The sequence below is a fragment of the Apium graveolens genome, chromosome 9, assembly GCF_009905375.1.
Source record: "Apium graveolens cultivar Ventura chromosome 9, ASM990537v1, whole genome shotgun sequence".
NCBI classification, from domain to species: Eukaryota; Viridiplantae; Streptophyta; class Magnoliopsida; order Apiales; family Apiaceae; genus Apium; species Apium graveolens.
The window spans coordinates 112,687,814-112,703,115 of NC_133655.1; the positions used below are offsets into that span (position 1 = coordinate 112,687,814).

Consider the following 15,302-nt stretch of genomic DNA (forward strand, 5'->3'; position numbering starts at 1 on the left):
GAATTCAAATACTGCAGTTGCTCTGCCCCTTCTTTGTCATCAATAACTGATTTCCCCATTAAGGATCTCTCTAAGGTATCTGACTCTGGCAATTGCTCAAGTTCCAAATTTACTATAGAGTCGACCCACTCTACTTTAAAGCACTCCTCTTTAGTTGTGGGTCACTTTATTTCCTTGAACACATTAAAAGTGACCTTCTGATCGTGAACATTCATCATAAGTTCTCCTTTTTGCACATCGATCATAGTTCGGCCAGTAGCCAAGAATGGTTTTCCCAAGATAATGGGAATCTTCTTATATTCCTCAAAATCAAGAATTACAAAGTCAGCAGGGAAGATGATTTTATCCACCTTGACCAAAACATCTTCCACTATACCTCGTGGATAAGTGATGGAACGGTCAACTAGTTGCAATGACATGTATGTCAGTTTCGGATCAGGAAGACCAAGCTTCTTGAAGATAGAAAAGGGCATCAGATTAATGCTAGCTCCCAAATCACATAAACACTTGTTGAACAACAAGTTTCCTATGGTGCAAGCAATAGTGAAGGTTTCAGGATCTTTATGCTTCGGAGGCAACGTCTGTTGTAGCACAACATTGCATTCCTCTGTTAGGGCAACGGTCTCTAAGTCATCGAGCTTCACTTTTCGAGAGAGAATACCTTTCATGACCTCGCATAGCTAGGCATCTGTTCAAGAGCTTTAGCGAAAGGTATGTTGATATGAAGTTTCTTGAACACCTCCAAAAACTTCTCAAACTGCTTATCCAACTTTTTCTTCTGCAGCCTCTTAGGAAAATGAGGTGGAGGATAGATCTATTTCTACCCTGTATTACCCTCAGGAGGAGTGTGTTCTATAGTAGTCTTCCTTGGTTCCACCTCTGCTTCCTTCAGCACTTCTTCTTCAGCCAAAACTTCAGGTTCTGGAACTTGAGATTTTTCAGGTCTTGCAACCTTCCCAGACCTTAATATAATTGCCTTAACCTGCCCTTCTGCTTCCCTCTTGCCTGGAACTTCTGCATCACTAGAAATCATTCCTAGTAGTCGATTCAATAAGGCGTTAGCAATTTGTCCTATCTGGTTCTCCAGAGTCTTGATAGAAACAGCCTCGCTTTGGCATATAAGAGCCTGTTTTTTGCACATAAGCCTCAACTCCTCCAATTCAGATTTTTCATTCGAAGATTGTCCTGCATCAGGAGGTTGTTATTGAACTTGGAGTTGGTGTTTTGGTGCAAATTATTGTTGAAAACTAGGAGGATTGAATTGATTGGATCCAAACTGCTGATAAGGCTGTTGTACCACATTCTAATTGTTGCTCCAGCTGAAGTTAGCATGATTCCGATTGTCAGGATGATAAGTGTCTGGAACTGGTTACTGCGATCTCTGAAAGTTGCTCACAAACTGAGTTGATTCACTAGATATAGCGCATTGCTCCGTAGCATGCAAACCTGCACACAGCTCACAAACTCTGGTTATCTGATTAACACCATAGTTAGCCAGAAAATCGATCTTCATAGACAACGCCTTTAGTTGAGTAGTGATAGCCGTAGCTGTATCCACTTCAAGAACTCCTGCTACCTTGCCCTATGGCAATCTCTGGGCTGGATACTAATATTCATTAGCAGCCATCAGTTTAATTAGATCATAAGTTTCCTCATAGCTCTTTGCCCATAATGCTCCACCTAATGCTGCATCGATCATGGGTCTTGACTATGCTCCAAAACCGTTATAGAAGCAATTGATGATCATCCAATCAGGCATTCCATGATGAGGACACTTCCTAAGCATCTCCTTGTAGTGCTCCTAAGCTTCATATAAAGATTCTCCTGATTGCTGCACAAATTAAGTAAGAGCATTCCTGATTGCAGTTGTCCTTACCATAGGGAAGAATTTAGTGAGAAACTTTTGAGCAAGATCTTCCCAAGTAGTAATCGAACCAGCTGGTAGAGAGTGTAACCAGCTCTTAGCCTTATCCCTCAAAGAGAATGGGAATAGTCTCAGCTTCACAACATCTTCAGAAATACCATTGAACTTGAAGGTGTCGCAGATCTCAATGAAATCCCTAATGTGCATATTGGGATATTCCGTTGGAGAACCCCCAAACTGGATTGTATTCTGCACCCATTGAATTATGCCATGCTTGATCTCAAAGTTATTAGTTGTGATAGTTGGCCTGCCAATGGTAGATTGGATGTCATTGACCTTAGGTTGAGAAAAATCCATCAAGCCTTTCGTTCGTGCTGCTGGATCTCCCATTGTAATGAGTACCTGAAACACAACAAGTAAACCGTGAAAGTAAAAAATCTGAGTCATTGAACTTTAACGACCACTGATGACAAGCACATAAACTAAAAATTAACAACACCGAGTCCCCGGCAGCGGCGCCAAAAACTTGTTAGGGCGAAATCACGCGCTAATATTCACGCAAGTAGTATAAGATATAAATCAGATTCGTTCCCACAGAGACTAATTTAGCTTAAGTTCAATTTATGCACCTATGTAACAATGTATGGTTATCGCTCAATGCTAAGACAAATAACAAATTGGGTTTTGATAACACTAAGAGATTATACTAAATAACATTAACTAAGAAAATTGAGGTTGAATTACTATATATGACAAACATGGGATCCTAACTTCATTTAATACTTCATTCAATAACATTTTTGTTCTTAACCTTAGCATGTAATGGTGATGACACTAATCAGATAACACGAAACTAGTAAATGCCAACTTTCGTTATACAAATACCCTACTACCAAGCATCCACAAAAGAGATAGAAGTTGAATAGACACCAATTATGCTTAGTCCTTATATGTCTATAAGAATTGAAAACATAACGGTTTAATGCACAAGTTATCTATCGTGATTACATCGGGCAAGTAAGATGGTTAAAATTACCTATGAATCATGCATAACAATAACACATGAACATATGCTAGCATGGCAAGTTCAAAATCTCTATATTCACTTTCGCTTCAATAGAGAATAACACGCTATCTTATATGTTAGCTACGCACATAAGACGAATAAGTACAACTAATACTGGGATATCAATCAATCACCACACACCAAGATATTGAAACAAATTAACTATTGAAATCCATAAGTAAATCCGTTAGAACCCCACGATAACGATTAGTTCATAATCGAACTCATCGTTACCATGGGTTCCAATTAAGCATGATAATAAACAATATAAGAGTGCTAGGGTTCAAGAACAAATCGAAAACAAGCATCCAAGTATCAACTATATTGAAGAAAATAAGAGTCTTATTCTCTATAGCCTTCTCGTGCTCTCTAGGTCTTCTTATTGCTCTCCTAGGCCTCCTTGGTGTTGAAAACGTCTTTTTATGGGTATATATAAGCTCCAGGATGACCTGGACTCTCAAAATCTTCAATTTCGACTAAAATCAGGATTTTGGGGCAGAAACCGGGCGCAGCCGCGCCGCGGCCGCGCTGACATTCTGGAATTTTTCTGACAAATCTTCTTTTGGCGATATCTTGAGTTCTGCTCGTCAGAATTAGGCGATTCAACTGCCCACGCGAAGCTAGCGAGATTCTCTATAACTTGATAATGACCTAAGCTTCCAATTCTGACCTTTTTTAAGCATAATTCTTTGAAAAGCTTCTTTCTTCATAGAACTGATGCTTGAAATGCAATAACGCAAAAATACATCAAAAATACCAACAACTTAAGTCTAAAACACCAACTTAAGCCTGAAATGAAGCGTTCCAAGTAGATATAAAATCCACTCATCACAATCCAAAATGTATATAGAGATCTCAGAGATATCTATAATTCAATTCTACATGTAGAGATCTCAGACATATCGATAAGTCATTTAACATGTAAAGATCAAGAGACCTTGACAAGTGAATTATACCTATAGAGAACTCAGAGATCTCGATAAGTCATTATACTTATCGAGATGTCACTTCTCTATAGAACAAACTGGAGATCTCGATATGCCTCTCAAGTACAGAATACAGACAAGTTAAATATTCAAGATTATCATTCAACAAATGATCCATCAACTAGATTGAAAAGTCTACAAAGTAGCTGGGAGAAAGATCAAGGGCCAAGATTAATTAGACAAAGGATGGTCACGGACCTGCACGATTCTGCACATATTTGCTAAGTTAGAAATGGAAATAAAAAAAGGTTACTTTAAAAAATATTTAAGTATATTTTAGTCCAAGCCTTGTAAACCCGTGCTGCTACTGTATAAAGCATACAGTGGTCCTTAGTTTAGTAGTAACAAACGGATTCACATTTTTTTTAATTCTCTCAAGGAATGTAACACCCCCAAATCCAGGGTCGGGGATCCGGGTTGTCACGAGTTCCATTTCCCTTAATAACACCCAATCTTAATAACCAATCAACTACTCTGTACTGTGACCCCACAATATACACACACACACCACAAGTTATAGTCTCAGAGATGAATACACAAAAATAACACAAGTCGTTTTATTCCATAATTATATGCCAATACACCTTTAGTTTCTTTTCTTTTTTTTTCCTTTCTCTTATCATTATTTCATGAACCAACCCAACATAAGCATCGATTTCAAACATCCCATCATTCTGGATTCGTGTCCTCAGAACGAATCTTGACAACTTTTACAACTTAGATTCATAATTCATCATACTCGTCTGTCTTTGTTCTGGCTCTAAAGCTTTTACTCTATTTCCATAACCTTGGGAAGTACTTTCCTGAAAACAATTGACTGAACTTAAATTAGTTTATTATAATCTCTTGCTCCGTGCCTTCCTTGGCCTTTCACCAGCGGGTGGTCTCTCTCTTAGGAGGGTAAGTGACAAAAACACTCTTTTGTGATTCGTCAATCATTTAGAATCTCAAATGATTCCTGTATTTCCTTTAGCCAGGCTCTTGCCTCGACTGGGTCAGCTTGTTCCTTGGAACTCTGAGAGCTTAGCGACTTAAAGGTCCTGAAAGAATTTCCCACCGCACTGTCTCCTCAGGGTGGTGGTTGGGGATAATAGTCTAAGTTCTCTTTAGACAGGTCCATGAATTGCCGTATAGGGGTACCATCTCGGGTCTCCTTTCCTTACTCGACTTTCTGTTTCCTTAATATGAAATGTTTCATCCTTCTCCCATACTTGGGGTTATCTTATACGTTAAAATCCTCATTTTCCACTTCATTATGTTATGGGTTCCTTCTATCTTGATGGCGACCTCCCTGACTATCACGTTCAGGGTTTGCTCTATATCTTATTCCTCAAACTAGCTTTCATCTAAGATCTCATCCTTAAGCTCTTGAACTTTTGGAACCCAATTTCTGTAGGAACACCTCACTATCCTCTTATCATCTTTCTCGGTATGGATCTCTTCTCCAGTCATTGACTCTCTGCCTTCATTCATCACTTTTTCTGGCACAATATGTTCTTTTCCAATAATTTGAACTGTATTGCAATCTCAAACAGCTTTTCGGTACCGGCTCTGGTTACCTTCACTTCTATTTCCATTTTCTCAAAATCTCTTATAAACTCTCCCAAAGACATTATTATCTTGAGTCTCTCCTTTTTACTAAGGGCATCAGCCACCACATTGGCTTTCCCTGAATGATAAAGAATCTCCCAATCATAATTCTTGATTAGCTCTAACCACCTCATTTGGCGCATGTTGAGCTCTTTCTGCGTGAAAATATACTAGAGCACTTATGGCTTAGGTAAATCTCGCACTTCTCCCCATACAAGTAGTGCCTCCAATCTTTAGGGCAAAACTATTGCCACGAGCCCAAGCTCATGGGTGGGGATATCGAATTTTATATTCCCTTAATTGTCTTGACGCGTACGCGATTACCTTGCTGTGCTGTATAAGAAGCACCCTAATTCCTTATGCGAAGCGTCACTACACTTCACAAAATCTCATTTTCCATCCGGCAACGCCAACATAGGGAACGTCACCAACCTTTGCTTCGGTTCTTAAAAGTTGTTCTCGCATTTTTCTGTCCATTCGAACTTCTCAGTCTTACGAGTAAGCCGCGTTAAAGGGGCTACTATCTTTACAAACTTGAACAAACCTCCGGTACTGACCGGCCAATCCTACCTCTGGTAGTTTCCCTAACCATAGTTATCAATTCCTCAATGGTCCTTTATTCATTCTTGTCAGGATCCTCCATGGGATCCTCCTCAGCAACTGTCCCTTCTAGGACAACATCCTCAACCGTTACATCCTCAATATCAACATCATCCGGTCCTGCGTTAGGACGCTCTATCGGATCCATAATCTGATCTCCAATAAGTAATAAAACATCATCGCATTGTTGCTCCTCAACCTCAGGGTTCGGTGTCCCGCTACCATATACGATAACGAACTACGCTTCTATCACGATATTTATAAGGGTTCCCATAAGGGTTTTAACTGTCAGTACTACGTTAGGTAGCCCGACTATGAACTTGGAAAAAGTTCTTATTTATCTTAGTGTACTTATTATCTTAACGTCACTTCATCTCTGAGGTTTATAACGCTTAGCTCTGATACCACTTCTGTAACACCCCCAAATCCGGGGTCGGGGATCCGGGTTGTCACGAGTTCCATTTCCCTTAATAACACCCAATCTTAATAACCAATCAACTACTCTGTACTGTGACCCCACAATATACACACACACACCACAAGTTATAGTCTCAGAGATGAATACTCAAAAATAACACAAGTCGTTTTATTCCACAATTATATGCCAATACACCTTAAAAAGGTTCTGAATAAATTTACATATTCCTTGCCATTATTACAATTCATAATTATACATAAGTCTGGTACATCATAAGTTGAAAGCCTAGCCTATTGGTAGTTCCTACCTCAGCTACAGCGACATCAACGCCTATAGGAAACTGCGGAACGTTTCCTAATCGCTTGCGAATCGGGAGCTTGGTCCTGTTCATCTTTTCTATCTGTTGTTGTGTGATGAAAGAAGAAAGCAAGGGTGAGCAGCAAGCCCACCAAAATAATATGTATAATGATTAACAATATATGAGCCTTCTCATAGTACTCATGAAAGTCTTGGTCAAAAGAAATGAACCAAGTTGATATCTTAATGCGATGAAGTCGTAAAATATTCAGTATATATATATATATACATATATACTTTTCAAAATATGGGAAGTCCTCTTCCATGCATAATACACACAGAGTTCCAGTGTATAACTGTATAAAAATATCGTTGCAAGGTGATCTCATATATCTAACCTTGTCTCAATGTTTTTCTGAAAGTCTTTGATATGCATAAGATAATCATTTACTAGATATAAGTTTAAAAGATGAAGTTACAAGATACTCCAATATACTTATATCTTTTCCGAATACTACTTGAACTACCACCGTTCAAGTTATAATTAGTTTCAAAAGTTCATCACACTGATGAGACTACAAGATAAGACTTGAATAGATTCAATCTTTGAAATATTTTGAAGAAATGAAGTTATGATATACTTCACTAAGTCCCGATATATATATACACCTATATATATACATACGTTTCCTGAAAACCTCTGTCATGTAAAGTATGAACAGAATTGCAATATCCAATAAATTTGGAAAGGAAAGAATTTTGGCATAAACCAGGTATCTTGCTGATCAGGCAAAGATACCAATAAGTAACCTTTTTTACTAGTAGATGGACGAATTCCCCACTGGTCATCACCCTGGTCGCAATATATGCTGGACTGCCACTCTGCCACTTGTGCATTTGATGGACTCCCACTGAGCCACTTACACTATCATGGACGCCCACTGAGCCCATGTTGCTTATGCCGACTCAATAGATGGACTTACTTCCCGAACATTGGGTAAGTAATCAATTCATTTACCAAAACTGCAACCTTGTTGCGAATATAAAATACACCATAGAGCCGGATCCCTCAGGTTTTGAGCGAGTATTTAAATCCCCTTTTTAAAAGGAAGATCTTAAATATAAAAATGAGTTTTGGGATCCGCTCTAACTTTTAAAAATCATTTTGAAGACTCGAAAACACTTTAAAGAGTGTTTGGAGTAATGCTGATTTAATGAAGTAAATCAGTCCCAATATATTAGAAAATATCTGAATATTATTATTTAAATAATATTCCCATAAAGAATAATCTTTATAAAAATAATTGAAGTAGAAGTTTTAAAACTTATACTTGAAATGAGTATTAAATAACCAAAGATATACTTGTACGAAAGTACTATCTTTATTTGAATAATCAAAAATAAGTTTGATTATCGACACCTTATTCTTTAATAAAATAAGGAATATAACTCAACAATAATCGGAGTCATAGATCCTCAAATGAATATTCAAATAATATTCATTAAATAATATAAACTGAGTCATAAGCCCTCGAATGAATATTCAAATAATATTCAATAAATAATATAAAGGAGTCATAAGTCCTCAGATGAATATTCGAAATAATATTCAATAATAAAATAAAGGAGTCAGAAGTCCTCGGATGAATATTCGAAATAATATTCAATAATAAAATAAAGTTATCGAATAAACTTTATTCGATTAATAGTTTTGAAAACTATAACCATATATATATATATAAATATATATATATATAAAATCTACTCGGGATCCTCGACTCCCGGTTTTAGAAAATGTTTTCACCTTTGGGTCCCTATACTAAGGGTATATGCAAATTACTGCTATTCTCTAGCATAGGTATTATCAACTGAACCAACAGATACATATGGCAAGAATACGAAACAGGCATGCATATATATACCATATCAGCATGCTTCAATATATCGCAACATTTGCTAATTAACCAACATGCATCTATCACAAGATAATGCATATACATATATACATCACAACAACAGTATAACGGATAGAAAACTTGCCTGAGCGACTGAGGGTTACGAATGGCTCGGGACGAGTCTGGTAACCTATAAGCAACAAGTAAGTTGGAATTAAACCAAAGTCACTTGTAAATCTATACTCTAACCAACTCAGACTCTAACGCTCGTTCTGCGCTTACTGATTCTCTTAAGTCACTCGAGTACCCTCGGCTCCACCATTTTTAATAATTTAACCATTACGAGTTTTAAGGCGATTCCTTCGCGAGTGTCTTACCAACTACCTAACACTCTTACCATAATTGTTTCATACTTCAATTAGTCATTTAAGGTCTTTAACCTATGTTTCAAAGTAAGGCGAGGGGTAAGGGTTCGTTCGCGAAACGCCGTTACTTGAAACGGTCGTTTCTCCTAAACCGTGCATCGGAATCGAACGAACTACATATCAAAACGAAGCTCGTAACACGAGCTATCTATACATGGCAATGGTCATAATCTACCAGGGGGTTCTCGGGTCCTAATGTTATGCACAAAACAGTCTAAAGAAAATCGGATGTTACGACGGATATGTTTACGCAATTTCCCAATTTTAAACCATTCAAAAACCATCCCAATTCAACCTCAAATCAATCATACAACCAACATCCATCCTTATCACATCATAACAGCCCCAATCAATTCAATTTTTAACATTCATACTTATGCGTAAGCTTGAATTTAACTATACTACATTCTTTTAACCAAAACAACAAGATTTACCATTCCATTTCAATACCACTTCAACCCAAACTCTAAACCACAAACATTAAGCTACAATATCACCATAATAATCAAAATCATCTTATAATACATAGGAATCTAGGGTTTGGAGATGATATACCTTCCTTGAAGTGGTGGGAGTAGCTAGGAAGCCTTAAGAAGCTTTGAGAAGTCTTAGGGATGCTTGGATCTTAAAGGAAAACAAGAAAAATTTCAAGTTAAAAACTTGAAAACACTATTCATTGTCTTCTTCATTGATTTAATGAAGAAGATTGAGAAAGAATTAATGGCTTAAACTCATGATATAGCCCTAACTATGCATAAGGATGATTAGGGAATTAACTCACCAATTTAGGAAGCTTGGATCTTGAATTTTTGAAATTTCTTGCCTTTGGAATAGTAAAAAGCCGAGAGCAATTTGAAGAATAATGCCTTGGTTTCTTTTTGTTTTGATGAAGAATGAATTATTTGGCTTGGTTGATTTGGTTTTGTTTTGTTTTTGGTTAATTACCAATTTAACCTTGATTTTGGGTGGTTAAAAATCCACCACATCTCCTTCCTTCCCATGTCATGCCTATGTCATGTTGTGATGCCATCTTTCCCTCCTTGTCCTCTTCTCATTGGTTGGGTGACATCACTCTCTCTAATCCCTTTGATTAACTTCCTAATTGTTTGCCTAATGACCGCTGATCTGTTATACGGTTCGCTTAACTTTCGTTTTCGTTTATCGTTTGAGGGATCATACCCGGGATTTTATTACTTGGGTTCCCTTAACCTTTCTCAATACATTATATTCCTTTTTATGATCCTCTCTTATAATCCTTTAATTTAAATCCTTCGTATCCTGTTACCTTATATTGAATTCTTTCCGTATCTAGTGGATTTTCGGGAAAAAATCAAAGTGTTTGAATTTGGATTCTGACGATCTTTACATACACTTATATCCCATATAAAGTACTAATAAAATCTCAGAATATCCATATCAGAACCCCTACATAGTGTGGCATGAAAAGTTTTCTCATTCAGCAAAACACTATTCATAAGGGTTTCAAAAATTTCCAAAAATTGGGGTTATTACAAGGAAGATGTTGAGTTCTTATATTTTTAAGAACACAAAATTTGTAGCAAGACAAACTTAATCAATACAAATTAAGTGAGTTTTGAAATATTGTGTTTGTTTTGTGTTTCTGTTTAACACAATATCTCTACAAATTAGAAACTATTTTGTTCACCTAATATCCAAACTGTTTAAAAAGGCTAAAAATCCAGAAAACACATTCACTTCCCTGTGTTGTACTCAATAGCTAACACATATATTCCTACTTACATAAATTTCAAAGGGCAAGAAGTCAACATGAGGAAAGGAGGAGCTATAATTGAGAATGTCCTCACACGGAAACATATAACCATGAATCCTGATGGTCCTAAAGCTTGCTATGTGTCACTAGAGGAACTGATAATTGAAAGAAATCATATCAGAAACTTAAGAGTTATTATCTATCAATTATCTGAAGGAACTGAGTATAAAAGAACTTAAAGATCATACTAGAGTAGATAATGTTGAAGAAGATTGATGACATACTTAAAGCTTTTACTCAGAGATACTGCAGAGTCTATCAACAAATATAAAGATCAAATTATGGAACGAAGTATGCTTTACTACTATTGCACTTAACATTTTGTCTCTCTGGTTTTTGGCACTAGACAATACTTTAGAATTTATGCTTATTCTGCAAAGCATAAATTGGGGGAGATTGTTGGAAATTGTATATGTCAGGAATCAGGAATTGCCATGGAGTCAGGATCTGTCATGAGGAGTCGGGATGTGTAGCCAATCAGGATTTGTCAAGCCGTCTGGAACTGATGCATCCAGGATATGCATCAGGATATAAAGACTGACATGATATGATTGGATAAGTCAAGGCTTCAGGATAAATCGGAATCTGCTGATTTGTAGGATCGTAGTTGTTGATTTTGATATGTATAGAAACTAGATAAATCATACTATAACATATCTTGTAATTAATAGGAATTGATTGTAGTTGTGTGATATATAAACATAGAATAGGTTATCACTTTGTGATATACACAACTCGAGTATTTTTATAACCTAACATCTCTTAAGAATATTGTTCTTCAGAGAGTTTTGTAACAGTTTATTAAAGATCAATATAAATTGTTATTTGATTAAACTATTTATTGTTATTCTTACTTTACTTCTATAATCAATCGATTTGTCTGATAATTGTATCCAACCCCCTTAAACAATTATCATTACTGGGCAGCAACTTGTAAACCCTAAACTTGTAAGGAAATAGATAGACCAAAAGGTGATCAACCTTCGAGACAATAGGGATCTATTGATTTGATCAATCATCCGATGAATGACTTTTTGATCGTTCACTTTTCTTGGGGCTTCTATCAAAATCATCACATGGGCTACTACCAAAAGCATCAAGAGTCTCCTCCTTTGGACAAATATATTTCGCTCTTGAGTACATATCATTCAAAGTTTATGGAAGAAATTTGTAAAATGAGGATAAAAGCTTATGACCGTGTTTGGAATTTAGCTTTTTGGGAAAAATAGCCCTTTTCAATTAAATTAGAGGTTTGACCAAATGAAGCCTCTAATATTAGTGTTTGGTAGTTAGCTTTTTAAAATGATTTTTTGGGATCAAAAAGTTAATTTTGAAAAATCTACTTAGAGGATCAACCTTCAATTCAGCTTCCTTCACAGTAGGTATGGCTGATTGGCTTGAGGTTGTAGATTGGGCTGGCATGTAGTCTTCCTTATCTTCATCAAAATTTATCTTCTTCTTTGCATACATCTTGTATCTAAATTTTCTTTTTATCTGCTTTGGTTCTTCTTTCTTTCCTTCGCCCAGATTCTCAGTTGGCAAAACAGTTTCTGTGATTGCAGGCTTCTTAGCTTGGTTCTTGGCATCTAAAGCGGCTTATTTTTGTTGTTGTTTGAGCCTCACCTTTTCTTCCTTCTTAGCTTCTGCAAATTGTGGATGTCCAGCCACTACACAGATCAATTTACCATTTCTGTAGATTTTAGCAATTCTTTTCTTTAGCACTGAGTCTCTAGGGTCCTTGAAGAAAGCTATGGACCATCCAAGTAGCTTCTTTTCATCTGGCCTAGGGGTTTCATATGATAGGTCCAGTGGATTTTTTTCTGAGGTTTTTGGATAATTTCTTTTTTGCTTAGAGATCACACTGGCCTGTGGAGACTTGATTGTTGAGGGTTGACCCATTTCTAAGTTCCCTAGACTCATTTCATTGATTAAAATTTGTCTCAACTGAGAGAAGTGGGAAAAGACCTTGTCTTTCTTCTCGATTGGACCAAATTTCTTTAAATTTCTTCATCAATCTTCTTCAATTTGTCATCTTGTTCTTTTTCAATTGCTGCAACATCAAGCTTCTTGAATTTCTCATTTGATTCCAACTTAGCAGCTGCTATTTTGATCAGATCAATATTGTCCAAGGCTGGTGGTTTTGGGAAAGTAACTGCTGAAACAATTACTTTGCTTACTTGAATTTTGAGCACTTGTTCCCCCTCACTTGTTGACTTCCCTTGGCTAACTGGAATAATATCTTTCTCCCCCTTTTTGTTAGCATCAAGTTGAGTGGAGGTTGAGGTCTGTGCAGCCACCAGTTTCTGAAGTAGCAGAGTCTGTTGGGCTTGATGGATATGAATTTCAGTGATTGAAGTTTCTAGGGTTTTGAGCCTTTCGTCTAAAGAATCTACCTTGCTTGCTAGATCAGAATTTTTCCTTAATTGTCTTTTGATATCTAGTGTAATAACCCCCAAAATTTTGAACTTTTTGTAACCCTTGTGAATAGTGTTTTTGCTGAATGAGAAAACTTTTCATGCCACACTATGTAGGGGTTCTGTTATGGATATTCTGAGATTTTATTAGTACTCTATATGGTATATAAGTGTATGTAAAGATCGTCAGAATCCAATTCCGATTACTTTGATTTTTCCCGGAAATTCACTAGATACGGAAAGAATTGAGTATAAGGTAACAGGATAAAAAGGATTTAAATTAAAGGATTATAAGAGAGGATCATAAAAGGAATATAATATATTGAGAAAGGTTAAGGGAACCTAAGTAATAAGATCCCGGGTATGATCCCTCAAACGATAAACGAAAATGAAAGTTAAGCGAACCGTATAACAGATCAGCGGTCATTAGGCAAACAATTAGGAAGTTAATCAAAGAGATTAGAGAGGATGATGTCACCCAACCAATGAGAAGAGGACAAGGAGGGAAAGATGACATCATAGCATGACATAAGCATGACATGGGAAGGAAGGAAATGTGGTGGAATATTAACCACACAAAATCAAGGGTAAATGGGTAATTGACCTAAAATAAAACAAATCTAATTTCATCCACCAAGCCAAACAAATCATTTCTCATCAAAACAAAATTTTATTCTTCATCACCAAGGCTTGCTCTCGGCTTTTGCCATTTTCAAAGAAAACAAATTTCAAAACTCAAGATCAAGGCTTCCTAAATTGGTAAGATAATTCCCTAGTCATCCTTATGCATAGTTATGGCTATCTTATGAGTTTAAGCCTTCAATTCTTTCTCAATCTTCTTCAAGAAATCAATGAAGAAGACAATGAATAGTGATTTCAAAGTTTTTAACTTGATTTTTTCTTGTTTTCCTTTAAGATCCAAGCATCCCTAAGACTTCTCAAGGCTTCTTATGGCTTCCTAGCTACTCCCACCACTTCAAGGAAGGTATATCATCTCCAAACCCTAGCTTTAATTTGTATATTAGGTTGATTATGGTTGTGAGGGTAAATAGTAGCTTGAAACTTGTTTGTTTAAGAGTTTGGGTTGGAATGGTGGTGATTGATTTGTTGAAATCTTATGATTTGGTTAAAGAATGTAGTATAGTTTAAATTCAAGTTTTTGGATTAAGTAGATTGAATATAATGAGTTGATTTGGGGCTGTTGTAATGTAGTTTAAATGGAGGTTTGTTTGGGTTGTGAATTGGGGTTGAATTGTGATGGTTTTGGAATGGTTTAAATTTGGGAAATCGCGTAAACATAGCCGTCGTAATGTCCGATTTACTTTAGACTGCTTTTGTTCATAACATTAGGACCCGAGAACCCCCTGCTAGATGTTGACCATTGCCATGTTTAGATAGCTCATGTTACGAGCTTCGTTTTGATATGTAGTTCGTTTGATTCCGATGTACGGTTTAGGAGAAACGACCGTTTTAAGTAACGGCGTTTCGCGAACGAAACTTTTCCCCTCGCTTTACTTTGAAACATAGGTTAAAGACCAAAAAGGGTTAATTAATGTATGAAACAATTATGGTAAGAGTGTTAGGCAGTTGGTAAGACACTCGCGAAGGAATCGCCTTAAAACTCGTAATGGTTAAATTATTAAAAATGGTGGAGCTGAGGGTACTCGAGTGTCTTAAGAGAATCAGTAAGCGCAAAACAAGCGTTAGAGTCTAAGTTAGTTAAAGTATAGATTTACAAGTGACTTTGGTTTAATTCCAACTTACTTGTTGTTTATAGGTTACCAGACTCGTCCCGAGCCTTTTATCACCCCCAGTCGCTCAGGCAAGTTTTCTACCCGTTATAATGTTGTTGTGATGTATACACTTGTATATGCATTATCTTGTAATAGATGCATGATGGTTATATTATCAAATTCTTGTGATATATTGTAGCATGTGATATGATACATATGCAT

General features: G+C 36.5%; 1 non-coding gene across 1 annotated transcript; it reads left to right on the forward strand.

Annotated features, from left to right (window-relative positions):
* The first annotated feature begins 1,757 nt into the window (after positions 1–1,757).
* LOC141688500 (small nucleolar RNA R71) lies at positions 1,758–1,864 on the forward strand. The gene has a single exon (XR_012561940.1). It is a non-coding gene; the product is annotated as a small nucleolar RNA R71 (small nucleolar RNA).
* Positions 1,865–15,302: the final 13,438 nt, after the last annotated feature.